Here is a 20835-nt window from a genome sequence, read left to right as displayed (position 1 = left end):
TTCACAAAATTGCTGAGTAGTATTCCATTGTGTAAATATACCACATTTTCTGTATCCATTCCTTCTTTGAGGGACATCTGGGTTCTTTCCAACTTCTGGTTATTATAAATAAGGCTGCTATGAACATAATGGAGCATGTGTCTTTATTGCATGCCAGGGAATCCTTTGGTTATATGCCCAGGAGAGGTATAGCAGGGTCCTCTGGAAGTGTCATGTCCAGTTTTCTGAGGAACCGCCAGACTGATTTCCAAAGTGGTTGTACCATCTTACAGCCCCACCAGCAGTGGAGGAGTGTTCCTCTTTCTCCACATCCTCGCCAACAGCTGCTGTCTCCTGAGTTTTTGACCTTAGCCATTCTGACTGGTATAAGGTAAAATCTCAGGGTTGTTTTGATTTGCATTTCCCTAATGACTAATGATGTTGAGCACTTCTTAAGGTGCCTCTCGGCCATCCGAATTTCCTCAGGTGAAAATTCTTTGTTTAGATCTGTACCCCATTTTTTAATAGGGTTATTTGGTTCCCTGGGGTCTAACTTCTTGAGTTCTTTGTATATATTGGATATTAGCCCTCTATCAGATGTAGGGTTGGTGAATATCTTTTCCCAATTTGATGGTTGCCATTTTGTCCTTTTAACAGTGTCCTTTGCCTTACAGAAACTTTGTAATTTTATGAGGTCCCATTTGTCAATTCTTGATCTTAGAGCATAAGCTATTGGTGATCTGTTCAGGAAGTTTCCCCCTGTACCCATGTCCTCAAGGGTCTTCCCCAGTTTCTTTTCTATTAGTTTCAGTGTGTCTGGTTTTACATGGAGGTCCTTGATCCACTTGGAGTGAAGTTTAGTACATGGAGATAAGAATGGATCAATTTTCATTCTTGTGCATGCTGACCTCCAATTAAACCAGCACCATTTGTTGAAAGGCTATCTTTTTTCCACTGGATGTTTTCGGCTCCTTTGTCGAAGATCAAGTGACCATAGGTGTGTCGATTCATTTCTGGATCTTCAATTCTATTCCATTGGTCCACTTGTCTGTCACTATGACAATACCATGCAGTTTTTAACACTATTGCTCTGCAGTATTGCTTGAAGTCAGGGATACTGATTCCCCCAGAATTTCTTTTATTGTTGAGAATAGTTTTAGCTATCCTGGGTTTTTCGTTATTCCAGATGAATTTTAGAATTGCTTTTTCTAACTCTGTGAAGAACTGAGTTGGGATTTTGATGGGGATTGCATTGAATCTGTAGATCGCTTTTGGCAAGATAGCCATTTTAACTACATTAATCCTGCTGATCCACGAGCATGGCAGATTTTTCCATTTTCAGAGGTCTTCTTCTATTTCCTTCTTCAGAGACCTGAAGTTCTTGTCGTATATATCTTTCACTTGTTTGGTTAGAGTCACACCAAGATACTTTATATTGTTTGTGGCTATTGTGAAGGGTGTCATTTCCCTAACTTCTTTCTCAGCCTGCTTATCCTTTGAGTAAGGCAACTGATTTGCTTGAGTTGATTTTATAACCAGCCACTTTGCTGAAGTTGTATATCAGCTGTAGGGGTTCTCTGGTGGAGGTTTTCGGGTCACGTAAGTAGACTATCATGTCATCTGCAAATAGTGATAATTTGACTTCTTCCTTTCCAATTTGTATCCCCTTGACCTCCTTATGTTGTTTAATTGCTCTAGCTAGAACTTCAAGTACTATATTGAAAAGATATGGAGAGAGAGGACAGCCTTGTCTAGTCCCTGATTTTAGTGGGATTGCTTCAAGTTTCTCTCCATTTAGTTTGATGTTGGCTACCGGTTTGCTGTATATTGCTTTAACGATGTTTAGGTACAGGCCTTGAATTCCTGTTCTTTCCAAGACTTTTAGCATTAAAGGAATGCAACAAACTCTTAAAGTCCAACTTTACTGTCCAGATGACTCCCTCCTCTCTTTGTTACACACACACACACACACACAGAGAGAGAGAGAGAGAGAGAGAGAGAGAGAGAGAGAGAGAGAGAGAGAGAGTGTGTCATAGGTACAGTTAAATGCATTGATTGCCTAAGAGGCTCTGCCAGTGCCTGACAAATACAGAGGTGGATGTTCACAGCCATCCATTGTACTGAGCACAGGGCCCCCAATGGAGAAGTTAGAAAAAGGACCCAAGGAGCTGAAGGGGTTTGCAGCTCCATAGAAGGAACAACAGTATGAACCAACCTGTACCCCCACAGCTCCCATGGACTAAACCACCAACCAAAGAGCACACATGGAGGGACCCATGGCTCCAGCCACATGGGTAGCAGAGGATGATCTGGTTGGCCATCAATGAGAGGAGAGGCCTTTGGTCCTGTGAAGGCTCAATGTCCCAGTATAGGGGAATGCTGGGACAGGGAAGTAGGAGTGGGTGGGTTGGTGAGCAGGGGGAGGGGAGATGGGATAGGGAGTTTTAGGGAGAGAGACAAGGAAAGGTATAACATGTGAAATGTAAATTAAAAAATATGTCATAAAAGTAATATATTGATTGTCTTCAAGTCAAAGTCCCAGCATTGTCTGTCCTTTGAGTGCCCTATTTTTAAACTGTATGAATGTAGAGAATATTAGAGAAAAGAAAACATAAAATTTGCTTCTTAGGAAACATAAAATTGCAAACTTAGGAATAGTTTTATATGAAATTCCTTTGTCAAATGTAAAATGTTCAATATCTATAAAACAAGATATTCAGTAGGTAATTAATTCAAATTTGTTAGCATTTATTGCACGTAGATACCTAATCACTTAGGTATGTTTTGCTTATTTTTAAAAGGGTCCAGGAAAGTAACTTAGGTTTCCTCTTGGAGCCTTGACTGAGGAAGGGACTGGAGTATGAGAATGACTTACTAAGCAAACCTGAAGCCTACAGCATAGGAGAGTTCCATTGCCTCCTTCACGCCCATTCTCTCTCCTTTCACAGGCCACAGAGGTCATAAACATGCTGTGTTACTTCAGGTAGCAGCACAGGTAGGGCTTCGAGCTGTACAGTTTAGGATCAGCCCTTGATTTTCTCATATTTAAATGTGTACAAATAAATCCCACTAAGTGTTGTCAACAGGCCAGCTCTTTCCTTTCAAAAATAGGAAAAGCTATAAAATAATTAGGCCCCACATCTATGGACTTTTTATTGGGTGACTCAATACAGACTGTGAAGGCCATCAACCAGTGTGTCTGTGCTAAGCATGTTTCTACTTTTCTTAATGTGTTTTTTTTTTTTATTTTACATTGTGGTAGTTTCTTACATGTAAGGAATTCAAGCTCCCTACTCCTTGCCTACCATACATCCCTCCTACTCTCAGAGACCCCCTTCTCCTTGCAATAAGGCCTCTTCCTGCCTTTGGGCATTTTGTGTTGTTTGGTTGGGCTTTAGTAAGTCAAGGAGTTTCATTAGGGTTGCATTCAGTCTTGGGTGTGGGCTTATTTACTGGAACATGGGCAACTTGTCAATGGATGCACCACTGAAGGTGCTCTTCTGCCACCAGCAGCTATACAATGTACATTCACTATAATCTTACCTGTGAGTTTATGAGTACATCTTCCATATTATGTCAGAAAGACATAGACCCTTATGTCAGTGTTTCTGAAACAACAGAGTATAACAGCTATTAAATATTATTTATATTATGCTAGGTATTCTAAGAGTCTGCAGATAATTTAAAGGTCACAGAGTAGTACATATAAGCTATAGGTAAATACTAGGCCAATTTATATTGATGAATTAAGTGTATGAGAATTTTAGTACCTTCAGTGGTTCTAGAATCAATTTACTCTGGACCATGAGAAATGCATTTATGACTAAAGATAAAGACTATATATGTATATATATATACATATATATATACATATACATATATATGCATATACATATATATGCATGTGTATTCGCATATACATACTTATATACACATACATAAAACGAATATGCAGTGTTAAATGAGTTCCTGTCCCACTCTTGTAGCACATAGAGGTGTGTAATTTAGTCAATGACTTATTATTTTTAACATTATTCTAAGGCACACAGAGAAATGAAATCTCTAGAAGGTGAAACCAGCTAACAATACAACACAACTCTGTTATTTGAATTACACACAAAGGAATCAAGGGGTGTGGAAGTTTTTCTTCCTCTTCTTTGTATAATTGAAAACCTTAGATTTTAGCTCCCTTTTTTCCTTTACAATAGACGCCAAATTAATTGGCTAACTTTATATTCATGAAACTTGGCAAGCACTGAAGTAATTATGACACAGAATAGCCAGCAATAGAAGTATACAATGACTTCTGCTGAGCTATCTCAGTTTCTTCATACACTGATTCCAACACACTCAGTCTGAACTACACGCATTATAACATCGCATATCTTCAGTGATGTGAAGACTCACAAGGTGCCAGTCAAATGAAGTAATGTATGAGCAGTTTTACCAATGGCAGAGCAGAGTAGTTGCCCTGGGGACAGAAGACAGCAGATGATATTTTCTGAATCATCTCCTAAATTTCTTTTCTTTGGGGAATTCAAATGTACAACAATTGACACCCTTTGCCAGGTTTCAAAACCTTTCAACTCTTCCCTCTGACTTGTTCATAAACATTTCTTGGATCAAGAGGGAAATTACTAGTAAAATAAATTTGCTAAGCACTGAAATCACATTTTTATATACAAAGACATATGATGTTCTAGCTCTCCTGGTTCATATAAATAATACTTTAAAGGTTGACATACATTGGCTTCTTCTGGTATATATTACACATATACATTTTATTAGATCCTTTGGATTATTAGCATTTGTGTGTTAATATTGTGTTTGTTTTACAAAATTATTTTACAGAGGTACATAAAATTATAAAAGTGCACTCATTAAATGAGAATATTCTAGTCTTAGTTTCCTTTTCTGTTGCTGTGATAAAATACCCCTACAAAAGCAACTTAAAAGAAAGGGATATACTTAGCACACAGATTCATGTTACAATTTATTACTGTGCAGATGTTAAGCTTTAGAAAAACTGGCCATATTATATCCATGGTCAGGAGGAGAGAACAATAGATCAAAACATGGACCTGTGTTCAGTTAACCTTTTCCACTCCATGAAATTCAAGGTTCCCTGCCTGGGCAATGTTTCCACCCATGGTGTCCAGTGTTTCCTGCTTCATTTATCATAAGGAAGACAGTCCCCTACAGGCCAAGCTGATCTAGATAATCTCTCACCGATACTCTCTTCCCATATGATACTAGACTGTGTCAAGTTGATAAAACCTCCCACCACAATGATATATTAATGCAACATCCAACTTCAGAAGAAATGCAACCATACAGCAGCAATAACCAACCACTTACAGATGTTTCATATAGACATGCTCCAAGGAGGGTAAAAATGTTAAAATTTAAAAATTGGGAAATTCATAAATCCAATCATTATAGAAGCCTAGCAAAATGAAAACTGCACGTTGCCGGCAGTCAATATTCACATGGAAACAAAAACTAATTTAGTTAAACATTTGGATCCAATACAATGTCCACAGAGCAGACTAATAATTTCAACAAAATTTGGGAGGATGTTCATGTTGTTATAGTGGTCTTTTCTAACACAAACACTTTTATTGATATCTGAAAATGGATTCAATGACATTTCTATGTGTGCTTACCTACATGAGTGTTTAAATGGTGTGTTCCATGTGTGCTTACCTACATGCATGTTTAAATAGTATGTTACATGCATGCTTACTTAGATGGTGTTTGCAGAGGTCAGGGAATGAGACCAGGATATTTTCCTCAATCACTTCTCTACCTTATTTTTTTTTTTAAGACAGGCATCTCACTGAACCTGGAGTTCACTGTTTTTGATGGTTGACAGGCCAATCACTACTGGGGTCCACCTTTCTCTGACCCACAGTGCTGAGTTACAGGGTCACAGACACAAACCACTATACCAGGCTCATATGTAATTGGATGCTGGGCACTTCAGCTTGAAACCTCAGGCTGACCTACACCATTCACACAGCTCTGTATTATTTTAACTAAGATGGCAGGTTTGAGCACCCATTGTTAACATGGGCAGGCCATTTCACTGCTACATGGTTTCTGTTCCTTTATCTGTGAGATGGAAACAGAGGCTGTTCTCCTCAGAGCTAACTGTGATGAGTGCTGAGCTGACTATTAGGAAGACAGGCTTAGCACAGCTCAGTGCCTGGGAACAGGTGCTTTGAGCCTTGCTGGGTGAAAACAACCACCTGGGAGAAGATGCATTAAGTAGACTGTTCAGAAGTGAGGGATCTTTAGGTCCATAGAGATCCTGTCCTTTAGCAGTTTCCTGTCAGCACAGCAGTCACATTTGGGTTTCCTTCTTATCCAAACAGAGGAGCTTTGGGTACCAGGAACTTGAGCAATACTTTCATTGATAAGTCTCTGTCACCTCAACAATCTCCTGTAACTTCTGTGCAAGCCAGGAAACAAGAGAAACCTAAGCTCCCTGGGGATAAGAAAGTGCACCTTTTTGGATTTGTTTTTTACACTTCCCATTGTGAAACTTCCAAATTCCATTCGAGACTGATCTACATGAGCCCTGTTCCCTGGCCAGCAAAGTATGCCTCTGAACTTGTATGCTTTACACACAGGTAAAGCAACATGGGCTCCCCTATTTCATCAACACTGAAACAGTGAAACTAAATGAGTTCTTTGGTGAGGCAAACCATCCTACAGTGACTCACAATCCAAAAAAAAAAACAAAAAAAAACAAAAAACAAAAAATAAAAACAAACAAACAAAAGACTTCGCAGCAAAGAATCAGACATTTGTAAGTTCAATTGGATAAAAGACTTGACTTCGGACAGATAAGGTGAATACATACAAACACCATATAAATTTTTCTCAGTGGCTTCAACAATAACCAGCATTTGTGTTGCTGGTTGTCCTTGCCTGTCTACAAAGAAGAAGAATAAGAAAAAGAAAAAAGCAAAAAATAAAAGAACAACAACAACAACAAAAACCTCCAACACTGTCAAACTTATATTTTATTGACTCAGATTTTGTCATGGTATCATTGAAGGTCAGAAATTGGTACCCCATAATATGGCACCTTGGCAAGCTAAGAACTGTGAATGAAAGGTAACTGGAAGATCTTTGAAACTGCTTGAACATGGGTCTCTCTGAGCATCCCTCTATTTCTTCCCAAGGTCAAGTACAGAAATGGCTTTCTCTGAAGTCCCCATATCTAAACAAAAGAACATAAAACATTCTTCCAAAAGAAATCCAAGCGTGCGAACATCTTGACTTTCACCCACACATTGTAACAGAGAAAGTAGATTATAGAAGAGAAGACTAAGAGGTTTCCACTACTTAGACCAAGCACATCATCTAGGCTTCAAAAATACCCTTCTGGCCGACTTTGGTACTGTACCCAGGGGCACTGTCCCTTTGCAGATTCTCTATCACCTTCCAATAATATGTCACCATCTCCTTCAGTGTCATGAAGAACTCTGTCCAATTCATTTTCTACATATTTGGACAATTCTTACAGCAACCACTCATTTCCTACTCCATAAATCTCCTATACCCTCTACCTGCCATTCCATTCCCTTTCTGAACAATGTACCTACACTTTACCTTTGGAGATGCTCATTTCTGAGATGCATAATTAGTGGTCCCCAAGCATCTAAAGAAAAAAATATATGTATTGTTCTTTCTGAAATCTGACTGGTGCCCATTTACTTCAGGGAATTCAATCCTTGAAAAAAGAAAATTTCTTTTGCCTCAATAAGAAAAAAGGTGTTTTAAAAGTGAGTATAAGATGGAACTTATGATGATACAGGGAAATATAATTTTAAAATAATAGAGAAAGAAGATAAGGCAAATGGAAGAGAAATTGAGAAAATTAAGTGAGAACAATGACATAAAATCACATATAACATTTGCAAGAAAGAGAAAATTAAAATTATAGAGTGATATGAACAATGCTTTTTAATAAAGTTTATTGAACTCTTGTTGAAAATCTAAACCATGTTAGACATTGTAGAGAATGAGAAGCCACAATGAATTCAAAGTAGTAGTGTAGTCCCTCTTTCTATGAGTTTTATAATAACCAAGAAAGTAGGGAAGAGATACATAAACAGGCTTTTATACAACATAGAAAGCATAAAAAGAGAAAATTTCTCTTGAATGCTGAGCTGTATCAAGAGAAGAGAAAAAATGTGAGACATGGAGCTGCCAAGGGTCTACTCATGCTCACTCTCTGGCCAGCCCAGGCAATACACTTAGGACCTCATCTATAACTTGATATCTACTCCAGGATCCCATGATGCCTGAATACTGGGAGAGTAAAAGGCACTTCAAAAAATTATACAAAAGAATGTTAAAGAATAGAGGTGAATATATCAAGAAAGGGTCAAAGAGGAAATCAGGCAAAGCATGCCATGTATAAAGCCCAGAGACAGAAGTAGTAGTCTGGAGTGTCGATGCATGGCTAGGATGTGGACTTGGTCAGGGAGAAATGGTAGTAACAAGAAGAGACAGACTCTGACAGCCTGGAGATAAGAAACTCAGTTGAGGTCAGAAAGAAGGAAGAAAATGTGCGGGGACCAAACAACTGAGACAAAGTGTGAAGAATAAGCAAAAATTAATTAATTAAACATATCTCAAAGGTTAGGCAAAAGAACAAAAGAGAAGGCAGAATCATCTTTATATTGATGGATAAAAACAAATTGGTTGTGATGAAATGAATGAGTAGGTGGTAAGGAAAATGCTCCGAGGTGAAGAGCAGATGAACTTTCTTGGATCTGAGCATTTTTCTGAATCAGAGCCTTCAGGATTGCATCATGGGCATTTCAAGATCATTGCACAAACCAAGAAAATCTCACTTCTGCGGGTGTTTTGACTATCATACCCAAAGCTTCTCCAAGCAGGCTGGGTGTGAAGCAGGCAGTGTAATAGTGGGAGGAGTCTGATAAAATGTGTTCTTCCTCCTGAGCCCAAGTCCAACCAATTGGTCTAGGATTGGATGCTCAATAGGGCTGAATGTGATGCAATCCTAACAACTATCTTAGCTTCCATGTGCCAAGCACCCTACTGTGTTTTAAAGGCACTATCTCATTTATGCTTCTTAGGAGAAGACATACATTGTTGAATCTAAAATGTGCCCAATAGGCACCTTATGAGCATTTATTCTTGGTCTCAGGGAGCTGTTTGGGAAAGCTGTGGGAACTTTAGAAGATGGGGTCTGACTGGAAAGAGCACACCACTGAGATGTGCTGATGTTGTTTAGCTTGGCTTCACTCTCTGCTTGCTGACTGTGGATGCACAATGACCAGCATTCTCCTGCCTCTGATGTCATGCCTTCACAGCCATGATGGACTATAAACCTTGACTGTAATCTAAAACAAACTCCTTCTTGCTTAATTTGAGTCTTGTCTGATATTTCATCACCACAACGAGGAACATAACTAAGAGAATAGAACAAGATGGTTAAAATGGTGTGATCCTATCTTGTCTGTCTGCTTTGCTTATTCTTTTCCTAAGCATAAGTTCTTTATAATCAGGTGTAGAGGTCAGAAGGGTACGCTACACCAGTCGCTGCTACATACACTGGCAAGTGTAGATAGACGTAATATCACCACACACAGGCAAATCGAAATGAATTCACGGCATTAAAAAGAAATCAGGAAAATGTAAAAATGTGAATAGGATTGCAGTGCATAAACGCTAAACGAGGCAGGAGAATAGAACACATGCTCTTAAAACCACATGCCTCCCATTCCCACTCTATAACACAAACATAATATTACTACCTGCAGGGTAGATGAGCAACAGCTGAGGACACTTCAGCTCTCATGAGGAATAAGATAAAGAACCATCAGTCAACTACATAATTAACTAGAAGGCTTCTGATGGGACTGTGGGAGGTACCCGTCAGAAGGCAATGGCTTGCTGGTGAGGTATCTTTCTAGTAACTAACTATAAAGTAAAGAAAATGACAACATCTGCAGAGATATGCCTAGTAGTTCTCTAATTAATGATCAAAAATGCATTTACTTCAGCACAACTCCACATTTTTATGTAAAGTCTTATTTGATTGTAATTAGTACAGACTGCAGAAATTAATTAGGACTAATCATTCCTTAATGCAATCAGAATCCCCAAAGAACAATATAAACAGATTTTTATTGGTATTAGTGATGCAAACTTGCAAAATATAGTACCAATTAACCCATAACAATGCCTCCACAATATAAAATAAAAATAAATTATGTGCACATTACCAAACAGTTGCATGAGTACACTAAGAATGTAATAGCAGTGTTAATAATCAAGTCCCATAGGACCTGTCTTCCTTCTTAACTGCTAAAGATAGCCATGCAGCCGCAATTACAGTGCATATTAAAGTGTGTGATCCTTTAATGAGATGAAGTTTTAAATGATTTTCCAAGGCGCTGCAGGTTTGGTAGTTTCAACACAGCTAACCAGCTATAGTATAAGAACAAGAAATCTACAGTCCCCAGATCTTGTCACAAAATTCAGCAAAATCACACCCCCTAAAATATATGAAAGTTAGCAAGGCTTGTAGAGCTGCAAATAAGGAGAGACAATTTGGCAAACATTGCTACTTTGCACTTCAAGAAAACACAAGGCAGTTCTATGTCTCTGGTCATCTGCCCACCTCTTTTCAAGCCCTAGATTACTTCTTACTACTCCAGAAGTTAACCTTTCTACAGAAAAACAAGTGGCCAGTATCTTCAGATTGACATTCATATTGCAATTCATAAAAAGACACTAAGTGGGATTTGCCTCCACTGAAGAAATCCCTCTGCTGGCATGGAACCCACCCAGGCACTTAGGAATACCGCAGGCAATTAGGTTTGGTACTCCAAATGTTCTCCATCCATTCCCCAAAAGTGGCAAATTGAGCGTGTGAGCACAGGATGGATTCCCTTGACTGAGCCCTGCAGGAAAACTTGAAAACTACAAATCAGCATACAACCTCCACTGTACCAGAATTACTTTCCAGCTGGGCTTTAGTCAGACATTAAAGGAGAGGTGTAGTACACGAAATGTTTAATCTAAACAGAGTGCTCATATTTCCTGACAGTCATGCACTACTCTCCTCATGCTGCAAATGCTTGGCATCATAGCAGACGCCCATGTCATATGCTAAGAGCATCTAGAGCAGACTCAGACTTGGTGAACAAACTAATCTCTCACCTGCTGATGTGATTATTCTGTATTTTTAGAGTGAGTTCAGACCATTCCATAATTGATATTAATAAAAGTAGACTCAAACGCTCTGCCACACTTAGAGGAAAAGAACATCCCCACTAGATCTCTAGCCTGAATCTACCATCTTGAATTATTCTTTAGAAAGATTACTCTCCTGTAATCCCAGCACTCTGGGAGGCAGAGGCAGGCAGATTTCTGAGTTTGAGGCCAGCCTGGTCTACAAAGTAAGCTCCAGGACAGCCAGGGCTATACAGAGAAACCCAGTCTCGAAAAAAACAAATACAGAAAACAAAAAACAAAAAACAAAAAAACACAAAAAGGAAAGATTACTCTCCCTCCCTCTCTCTCTCTCTCTCTCTCTCTCTCTCTCTCTGTGTGTGTGTGTGTGTGTGTGTGTGTGTCTGTGTGTGTGCTTCATATGTGTGGGTACCCACTAAAGCCAGCAGTAGGCACTGGATTCCCTGGAGCTGGAGTGTGGGTACTGGGAAATGAACTCTAGCCCTCTGAAAGAGCACGTGCCCTTACCTTCAGCCCACTAAATTCCCTTCACCCACATCTTCCTAGCTTGCCTTTAGAAAGTACACACAATTCTTTATATATATTGGATATTAGCCCTCTATCTGATGTAGGCTTGGTGAAGATCTTTTCCAAATTGTTGGTTGCTGATTTGTCCTTTTGATGGTGTCCTTTGCCTTACAGAAACTTCGTAATTTTATGAGGTACCATTTGTCAATTCTTGATCTTAGAGCATATGCTATTGGTGTTATGTTCAGGAACTTTCTCCCTGTACCGATGTCCTCAAGGGTCTTCCCCAGTTTATTTTCTATTAGCTTCAGAGTGTCTGGCTTTATGTGGAGGTCCTTGATCCGTTTGGAGTTGAGCTTAGTACAAGGAGACAAGGATGGAACAATTCGCATTCTTCTGCATGCTGACCTCCAGTTGAACCAGCACCATTTGTTGAAAAGGCTATCTTTTTTCCATTGGATGTTTTCAGCCCCTTTGTCGAGGATCAAGTGGCCATAGGTGTGTGGGTTCATTTCTGGATCTTCAATCCTGTTCCATTGATCTGCCTGCCTGTCACTGTACCAATACCATACAGTTTTTAACACTATTGCTCTGTAGTATTGCTTGAGGTCAGGGATACTGATTCCCCCAGAATTTCTTTTGTTGCTGAGAATAGTTTTAGCTATCCTGGGTTATATCCAATATATATAAAGAACTCAAGAAGTTAGACTCCAGAAAACCAAACAACCCTATTAAAAAATGGTGTACAGAGTTAAATAAAGAATTCTCACCCGAAGAACTTTGAATGGCGGAGAGACATCTTAAAAAATGCTCAACTTCATTAGTCATTAGGGAAATGCAAATCAAAACAATCCTGAGATTTCACCTTACACCAGTCAGAATGGCTAAGATTAAAAATTCAGGAGACAGCAGGTGTTGGTGAGGATGTGGAGAAAGAGGAACACTCTTCCACTGCTGGTGGGGTTGCAAATTGGTACAACCACTCTGGAAATCAGTCTGGCGGTTCCTCCGAAAACGGGGCACCTCACTTCCAGAAGATCCTGCTATACCACTCCTGGGCATATACCCAAAAGATTCCCTAGCATGTAATAAGGATACATGTTCCACTATGTTCATAGCAGCCCTATTTATAATTGCCAGAAGTTGGAAAGAACCCAGGTATCCCTCAACAGAAGAGTGGATGCAAAAAATGTGGTATATCTACACAATGGAGTACTATTCAGCCATTAGAAACAATGAATTCATGAAATTCTTAAGCAAATGGATGGAGCTGGAGAACATCATACTAAGTGAGGTAACCCAGACTCAAAAGATGAATCATGGTATGCACTTACTGATAAGTGGATATTAACCTAGAAAACTGGAATACCCAAAACATAATCCACACATCAAATGAGGTATACGAAGAATGGAGGAGTGGCCCCTTGTTCTGGAAAGACTCAGTAAAGCAGTATAGAGCAAAATCAGAACAGGGAAGTGGGAAGGGTTGGGTGGGAAAACGGGGGGGGGTGGGCTGGGAAGGGGACTGATGGGACTTTCGGGGAGTGGGGGTCCAGAAAAGGGGAAATCATTTGAAATGTAAATAAATATACAATAATTTTTTTTTTAAAAAAAGACATTTACAAAAAAAAAAAAAGAAGAAGAAAGTACACACAAGTTCCTCAATATTACCTTTTACTATAATGAGAAACTCGTGGTAGAGCAGAGATAGCTAAAAGAGCTCACAGGCACTTCTAAGACTGGCATTTATTAGAAACAGTTACAGTACACTCTGTGTCCATTTTTGTTAATGTTGGCCAAGACAAGTACATGAATGCAAGCCCTAACCATGCATTCTTCCCCCTTTCTTGTGTGTGTGTGTGTGTGTATGTGTGTCTGTCTGTGTGTTCATGCATGCCTGTATGAGTGTGTGCATGTATATGTGTAGGACAGAGGCCAGGTCTGACTATCTAAGGAAGCATTGCATTCCCATTACACTGTTGATATCTCTGGAGTTTCTGCATAGGAATGTGTAAAATAGGAGTGAATGGGGAGGAAAGTATGAAGGAAGAGTTCTTAGCTGACACTTCCACAAGAAGGAGAGGAGAGAGCTAAATCATGAGATGACCCTATATTCACTCTTATGATTTTGATAAAATGAAAGAAGCAGTGTGTGTGTGTGTGTGTGTGTTGTTTACTTGTCTATTTGTCTTTCTCTGTGTAATATATGTGTGTGTGTATATATGTGTTGTGGGTTTATCTATCTGTCTAGCTCTCTTTCGGTCTAGTGTTTAAGTGTGTATGCGGTATGTGGGTTTGTCATGCATGTGTGTATGTCTGTCTCTCTTTTTGCCTCTTTGTGTAGTGTGTATGTGCGTGTGTCTATCTACCTTCCTTTGTCTGTCTGACTGTGTGGTGTGTACATGTGTTTTTATGTGTGTGAGAGAGAGACAGAGAGATGAGAGAGAGAGATCATCTCAAGAACATGAACTAGCAGATAACACTACAATGAATGTCAGTAATTCTCTTAACCCCGCCAAATGTGCCTGTAATCTAAAACTCACCACTTCTAAATGCTTATTCTGATGCAGAACTGTGAGCCTGAGACCTGGAAGGAGCTTCTGTCCACAGTACTCTTGAGCAGGCTCAGGCCCACAAGGACCCCAGTGCATATCCCCATGCCAGGAAGCCTCTGCTCTCTCAGGTTAGTTAACATATCTGCCCTCAAAGCAGAGTCCAACACTAAAGTAGCCTTACCAAGTTCTTGATAAAGACAAGTAATCATATAGGCACCACACTCTGCCCATTCCCATCCAGGATGAGGTAAAGAGAACAGCATTTGTCTTGGTCCATTTTGAAGAGTGACAAATTGAAACTTAATCATAACCTATGTGCACTCAAATGTTCAAAAACAATACCCATAAGCCAAAGAAAAGCAAGGGAGGAGGAAACACAAAATTTGCTAATAAAGGTGTAGATGTCATTTTTCGTTTTGATGCTGTACTGGCTGGTTTTGTGTGTCAACTTGACACAGGCTGGAGTTATCATAGAGAAAGGAGCTTCAGTTGGGGAAGTGCCTCCATGAGATCCAGCTGTGGGGCATTTTACCAATTAGTAAGCAAGGGGGAGGGCTCCTTGTGGGTGGTACCATCTCTGGGCTGGTTTTCTTGGGTTCTGTAAGAGAGCAGGCTGAGCAAGCCAGGGGAAGCAAGCCAGTAAGAAACATCCCTCCATGGCTCTGCATCAGCTCCTGCTTCCTGCTTGAGTTCCAGTCTTGACTTCCTTTAGTGATGAACAGCAGCATGGAAGTGTAAGCTCAATAAACCATTTCCTCCCCAACTTGCTTCATGGTCATGATGTTTGTGCAGGAATAGAAACCCTGACTAAGACAGATGTTTAGTTCCTTTTTACTTTTGAGAGGATTTTAGAATCAAATTTTTGTCTCCAAACAGGCAAATTTTAGACCGTAAGTAGTAATGGTTCTTCCAGAAATACCATCTAGAGAGTGACAGAAACTTAGGTGGTACTTTGACAAGCACATGACATCCCTGGGCTTTGTGAGAATCTTTGGTCAGGATCTCCAGTTGGTCCAATGACATCCTAAGCAACTTAATACAGCTATATGTTACCATGTCACTGGTAAACCTTATTTTCCTCTTATTAAGGGCAGATTAATGGTAAAATAAATGGGGGAACTGTTATATTTAGTGAGTATTTTTTCTAAGTAGCAAAGGTTCATTCTCTCTACAGCCAGAATCTTCTGTGTCCTCCTGTGAGCCTCTGGCTTAGAAGGCCTGCCCACACCCCACTCAGAGGGTACCAGGCTTCAAGTTCAGCTTTCTCCTGTATTGTACATTGACATCAGAAAACCACTGAATCACTCCTGTAACGTGGCCAATTAAACCACGTAAGGAGTACCTAGTAATCTAGTACATTCTCTGTGACAGTCCATGTTGACCCTTTGGTGACCGAAGAGGGTTTAAACAGTGCATGGTCTGGCGTGTGCATCAGCTCTCCTGCCCCTGCTGCCCACTCTCAAAAAGCAGAGGACTCAATCCCTTCTCCTCAGGAGATGAGCCCGCATTTACTCTACATTATCAAAAGTGACAGGAACTGAACATCAATGGGTAGTAATTTTAATAACTCATCATATTTAATTCAAACTTTAAAAATATTATTGGATCAGACTTAATCCGTGATGCATACAAAATCAAGCAAGAAGCTTACCTAAGACATTTTATCATTTTATCCCAAATTAGGCAAGCCCATGCAGACCTGGTGTCCATTTACTTTCGGATCTTAGAAGAAGAAAGTAAATGTCAATAAAACAACAGGTAAATAGGGGTCTGACTAAAGAAAGAAAAGGATAAAGAAGGACAAGAGACAAAAGGGAATAAACCAGATGAGGAAGTGTTTCTCACATCGGAAAATAGTCTCAGCTTGGGACATGGTCAGCATGGCCTACTTCACTGCCTCACCTAAATAACCATGAGGCTACATTATTGTGACTCCATTAGCAGAGCCAAAAAATAGATAGATTGCAATAGATATCTATCTATTTTTTATTTATTATCTATTTAATCTCCAATAGATAGATTGCAATTTTTCCCAGTCTCCCATAGGGAAGTAGGAATAATATATTTCAACCAATATTTAAGAACAAAATTTTGATCACTACTTATAAAATATATTTAATAATGGTTAAAACGTCCTCACTAACTGAAGTCTTTGGTGTTTAGTTCATTTCAACATCAGAAAGAATACAATATTTAATTAATAGAGGAAGACAGCTCTCCAAGACTTATTTACACTTCTATGGATTCCTTATGTACATGTGATTTGGCATGTAACATGCTCTACAAGCATCCACAGAATACTGACTAATTAATGATTAAATTATTTTATTTTAATCATCAATTTATGTTCTCAGCATGCTTCCAAATAGCATGCTAGAAATGCAATTAGACTCACTTGTTATTGAATTAAAATAGGTATTTATGTCTTTCTCCATTAGCTATTGAGTTGTGAAGTGCACTCTTCAGTTGGCCACACACACACACACACACACACACACACACAGAGACCAAGTAAAACAGAAATTAACATTCCAGAAACAATGCTGTACAAATGTCTATATATACACTATTAATACCAAAAATAGTATGCCTAAGAGCTGCAGCATCCTCTGTTTATATACAGATGCTCTGAGATGTAAAATTTCACGATTGCTGCTCAGAAGGGGAATCAGTTTTCTCAAGTGGTGAACTCCCTGGAAAGTTAACCAATCTCAAGTTGTCAGCCCTAAACATGTGTATATGAGCATCACTACACTGACCCAGTGTGTATATGTGTGTGTGTGTGTGTATTTGTGTTTGTCTGTATGTGTGTGACAATAATAGAGGGGAGGTCATGAATTTGAGAGCTAAGTGGAATGGAATTGGGGAGAAGGAGGGATATAAATACAGTATTCATACGTAGAATTTAAGAAAAATGTGACCCATTCCATGAGATGGAACCCAATACCTGTTACTGTTAATTAGATCAAGACCCTGAGACTAGATAGGTCATGGGCCCAGAGAAAAACCTACTATTGTTATTCTGATAAATGAACAAAATTATAATCAACTCCTAATGGTGTGTCCCTATACCCACAGACTAGCGATCACTTTATAGTAGGTCTGAATTAGCACAGAAACCCGCAAATTGATGATGTGAAGAGAATGAGATACATTGGAGTGTTTAGTCTGTTCTGAAATGTACTCTCTCCTTTCCACCCCTCAAGTCTCAAGACCTTCTTGAAGAGGAAGCACAAAGACTGTAGAAGCCAAAGATGGCAGAACATTTTAAGGAAATAACATTTACTAGACATACAGGGCAGGTGTACATGAAGTTAGATTATGACAGAATACACAAGACCTGCACAATATCAAGCTAGACAACATTACAACAGGGAGAGGGCACAAAGTCCCATCTTTAGCCAGGGATCTATTTGCAAATTATCACTCTGTGAATGGGAAAAATCAACTTTCTTCAATGGAGCAACATCAGTTATATCACCATCTTGGCCCTATGCTCAGAAGTAATTGGCCAAAGTAAATCAGACTCCATGCTTTGTTTTTGTGTGTGTTTGCTTGCTTTTAAGAGATAACAATGACATTAAGATGGGGAGGGCTGGGAGGTATTGGAGAACTGGAAAGAATATTATCATATTCGATATGCAGAATGCAACTCACATATAATGAATAAAAATGTTACACAAGCAAAAGAAATAAATAAATGAAGGTGATTCCTTTAAACCTCTAGGGGAAATATGAGCATGGGAACCAAGGGGTGGGGACTAAAAACTTACTCCTGTAGAACACAGAGCTATTGAGTGTGACCTCAGAAGTGACACAAACTCTGTTCACATAGAGAGATCTATGACTGAAGCCTCACAGCAGATGTATGTAGCCCAGACAAAAGCTTCCAGGTGGCATGTACAACTCTTTTTATGACAAAAGTTTCTCTCTTTTCTCTAGGTTACAAGGACCAAAGCAGATAACACATACCCCTCTTTCTTATTTAATGTGATAGGTTGTTTTTCTTCACTTCTTTTTGTTTTTTTTTTCCGTTCTCTATTGAATAATAACATCATAAGAAATGATTACCTGCTTGTCTCATGCTTTTGTTTCCAGTAAAGGGAAAATTGTGCCTTCGATATTGATTCCTGTCATCCTGCCCCCAAGAAGTCTCCCTCATCTGGTATCATTCCATTTCAAGGAACTAAAGCATACTAATATTAATTTAAATTAAAAGTAGTGGTGTCAGAGTAGAAGGAGAACATACTATAAACACAGACATCAGAGATTGCACATTAAAAATCATATGGTAATCCTACATCCCTGTGTTAATCAGCTTGTTTCTATAACAAAATGCTCAAGGTAATAAACTCTGAAAGAAAATGTCTATATTTATTTACAGTTGTATGTGTTTTAACTCATAGCCATTTGGTTCCATTGCTTTATGCTTCTAGCTTCTGGTTCATAGTAGGATCTTAGAGAACTAGAGAGACTGTGGAAGACCAAAGCTGCCCTTCTATTGGTAGCCATAAATTTTCTCATTTTTCAAGAGAAAGACAAAGACCCTGTAGCTTTAATATCCCCTCATGAGGATTCTCACTGAGCAGAAGAACTCCCCACTAGGCCTCTTAAAGTTTTTGCCATAGGCTGTGGACTAATCCACAAACACATATGCCTTTAAGAAATAGTATAGTACTGAATATTGACTGTTTGCAATACCTAAAGTTACCGGAAAGAAAACCTAGCTTAGGATGATTGATGTGGGAAGACATACCATAGCTATAGGTAGCACCATCCTGTGGGGTGGGATCTTAGACAAAATAATAGGTAGAAAGTGAACTGAGTACCAACAATCATAATTCTCTGCTTCTAAACCCCAAATGGAATGGGATAAGGGCTTCTTTCTTCTGTTGCCATGCCTTGCCCATCCATGATGGACTGTTATTTCAAACCATGAGACAAAGCAAAGCCATCCTCCTTTAAGTTGTCCTTGTCAGGTTTATTGAGACAATAATGAGACAAGGAAAAGTAGCCCACTCTTGCCAGATATCTCAAACTAGATCTTCTTTGCTATCTCTGCTTTATGTCATCTGAACAGATTTGAGGCATGGTTCATTGAGATAGGGGATTTTTGGAGGGATAACAAAGAAAGGGGATACCATTTGAAATGTAAATAAAGCAAATATCTAATAAAAAAGAAAAAAACAATTTCAATATCATATGAAAATCCTTATGTACTATGCAAAGTTAGACTGGTCCATAAACACTGGACTGGCATCCTCATAGAACAGCTGTTCTCTTTTTGATGGAACTGTAGCTGTTAGTTATTACTTTGGGGACATTTCAAGTACCATAAACTATGTATACTTTTAAGTCCACTTCATTGTTTGTTTGGAGGTTCATATTTGGTGGGAAAGGAACATACAGATTTAGACAGAATTTTATATTATACGTATGAATGATATTCAATGGAAACCTATTCATAACTGATGGCATTTGATGCATGATGTATCCTATGGAGAGTGTTCTTGCATTTGATTGACTCATCCAAACCTACCCTGCTTTAAAAGGTTCTCATTGACACACCCCTTGATTATTCATGACCTTCTCTGGATTGTGGATCATTCAGGCAGTTCTTTTACTCTTCCCTTGCCCACTACCTAGCTGTCTGAGTATTTCATCCAGTGCAAGTTGATGAATAGAAGGATGAAATAACACTTATTAATTAGACTTCTGATGGAAATAAAGATATATCTAATGAGTGATAAAAAAAGAGAGGGAAAATGAGATCTGAGAGATAGCTCAGTGGCTAAGAGGGCTTGCTGCTCTTACAGAGGACCAGAGTTTCCTTCTTAACACCCACACTGAGCAGCTCACAAAAATTTGTAATTCCAGCACCAAAAGATCCAATGCTCTTTTCCAGACTTCACAGGTACCTACATATGTATATATAGACATATGCACAAAGATATGTGAGCATAAATTAAAAATGAACCTTAAATACTGAAAGAGAGCAGAGTTTAACATTTGACTTGTTCTTTCTATTTCTGATTTTTCAGATGAAGATGTATTGCCAGCAGTCTTTGCATATACTGTGTAATTGTTTCCTTATGGATGACGAGATGATTGCAGAAAAAAATGTACTCCCACAGGGCTGGCCAGAAGTGTAGGAAAGCTCACGTGGCCAGAGATAAGGCAATTCTCGGTCAATGCCTTGAGAGATGGCTATCAATTGTCTGGCCTCACATGGCAATTCTTCATTGAGAAATGCTTCCTGAAGTTATGCTGTGGATGGGGCCCAAGCACGTACTTTGTAGCTGCACCTAATTTAACAGTTAACCCTCAATTGGTAATGTTTCTTTCTTGTCCTACTTCTCAACCCTATTATAGACTTCTTCTACACTCACTAATAAATGCTTGCACTCAACCTGCTCTTCATTTCTGCTTCAGGAATGATTCATGATAGATTCACAGGTACATCTGAAGTATTGCTCAGTAGCAATATGCAAACTGAATATTTCCATGCTGGAGCAGGGGATTATGAAGCTTTAAGAAGTTTCTACTTGAA

At 39.1% G+C, this 20835-nt stretch overlaps 1 protein-coding gene across 1 annotated transcript in view; it reads right to left on the bottom strand.

Moving 5' to 3' along the window:
• The window catches only part of Thsd7b (thrombospondin type 1 domain containing 7B), a 949886-nt gene that overhangs the window by 679331 nt on the left and 249720 nt on the right, over positions 1 to 20835 (bottom strand). The window lies entirely within an intron of this gene.

Source organism: Apodemus sylvaticus, chromosome 12, assembly GCF_947179515.1.
Source record: "Apodemus sylvaticus chromosome 12, mApoSyl1.1, whole genome shotgun sequence".
NCBI lineage: Eukaryota > Metazoa > Chordata > Mammalia > Rodentia > Muridae > Apodemus > Apodemus sylvaticus.
Note: the sequence above shows the minus strand (reverse complement) of the source record. Positions and strands in the feature narration are given on the sequence as shown.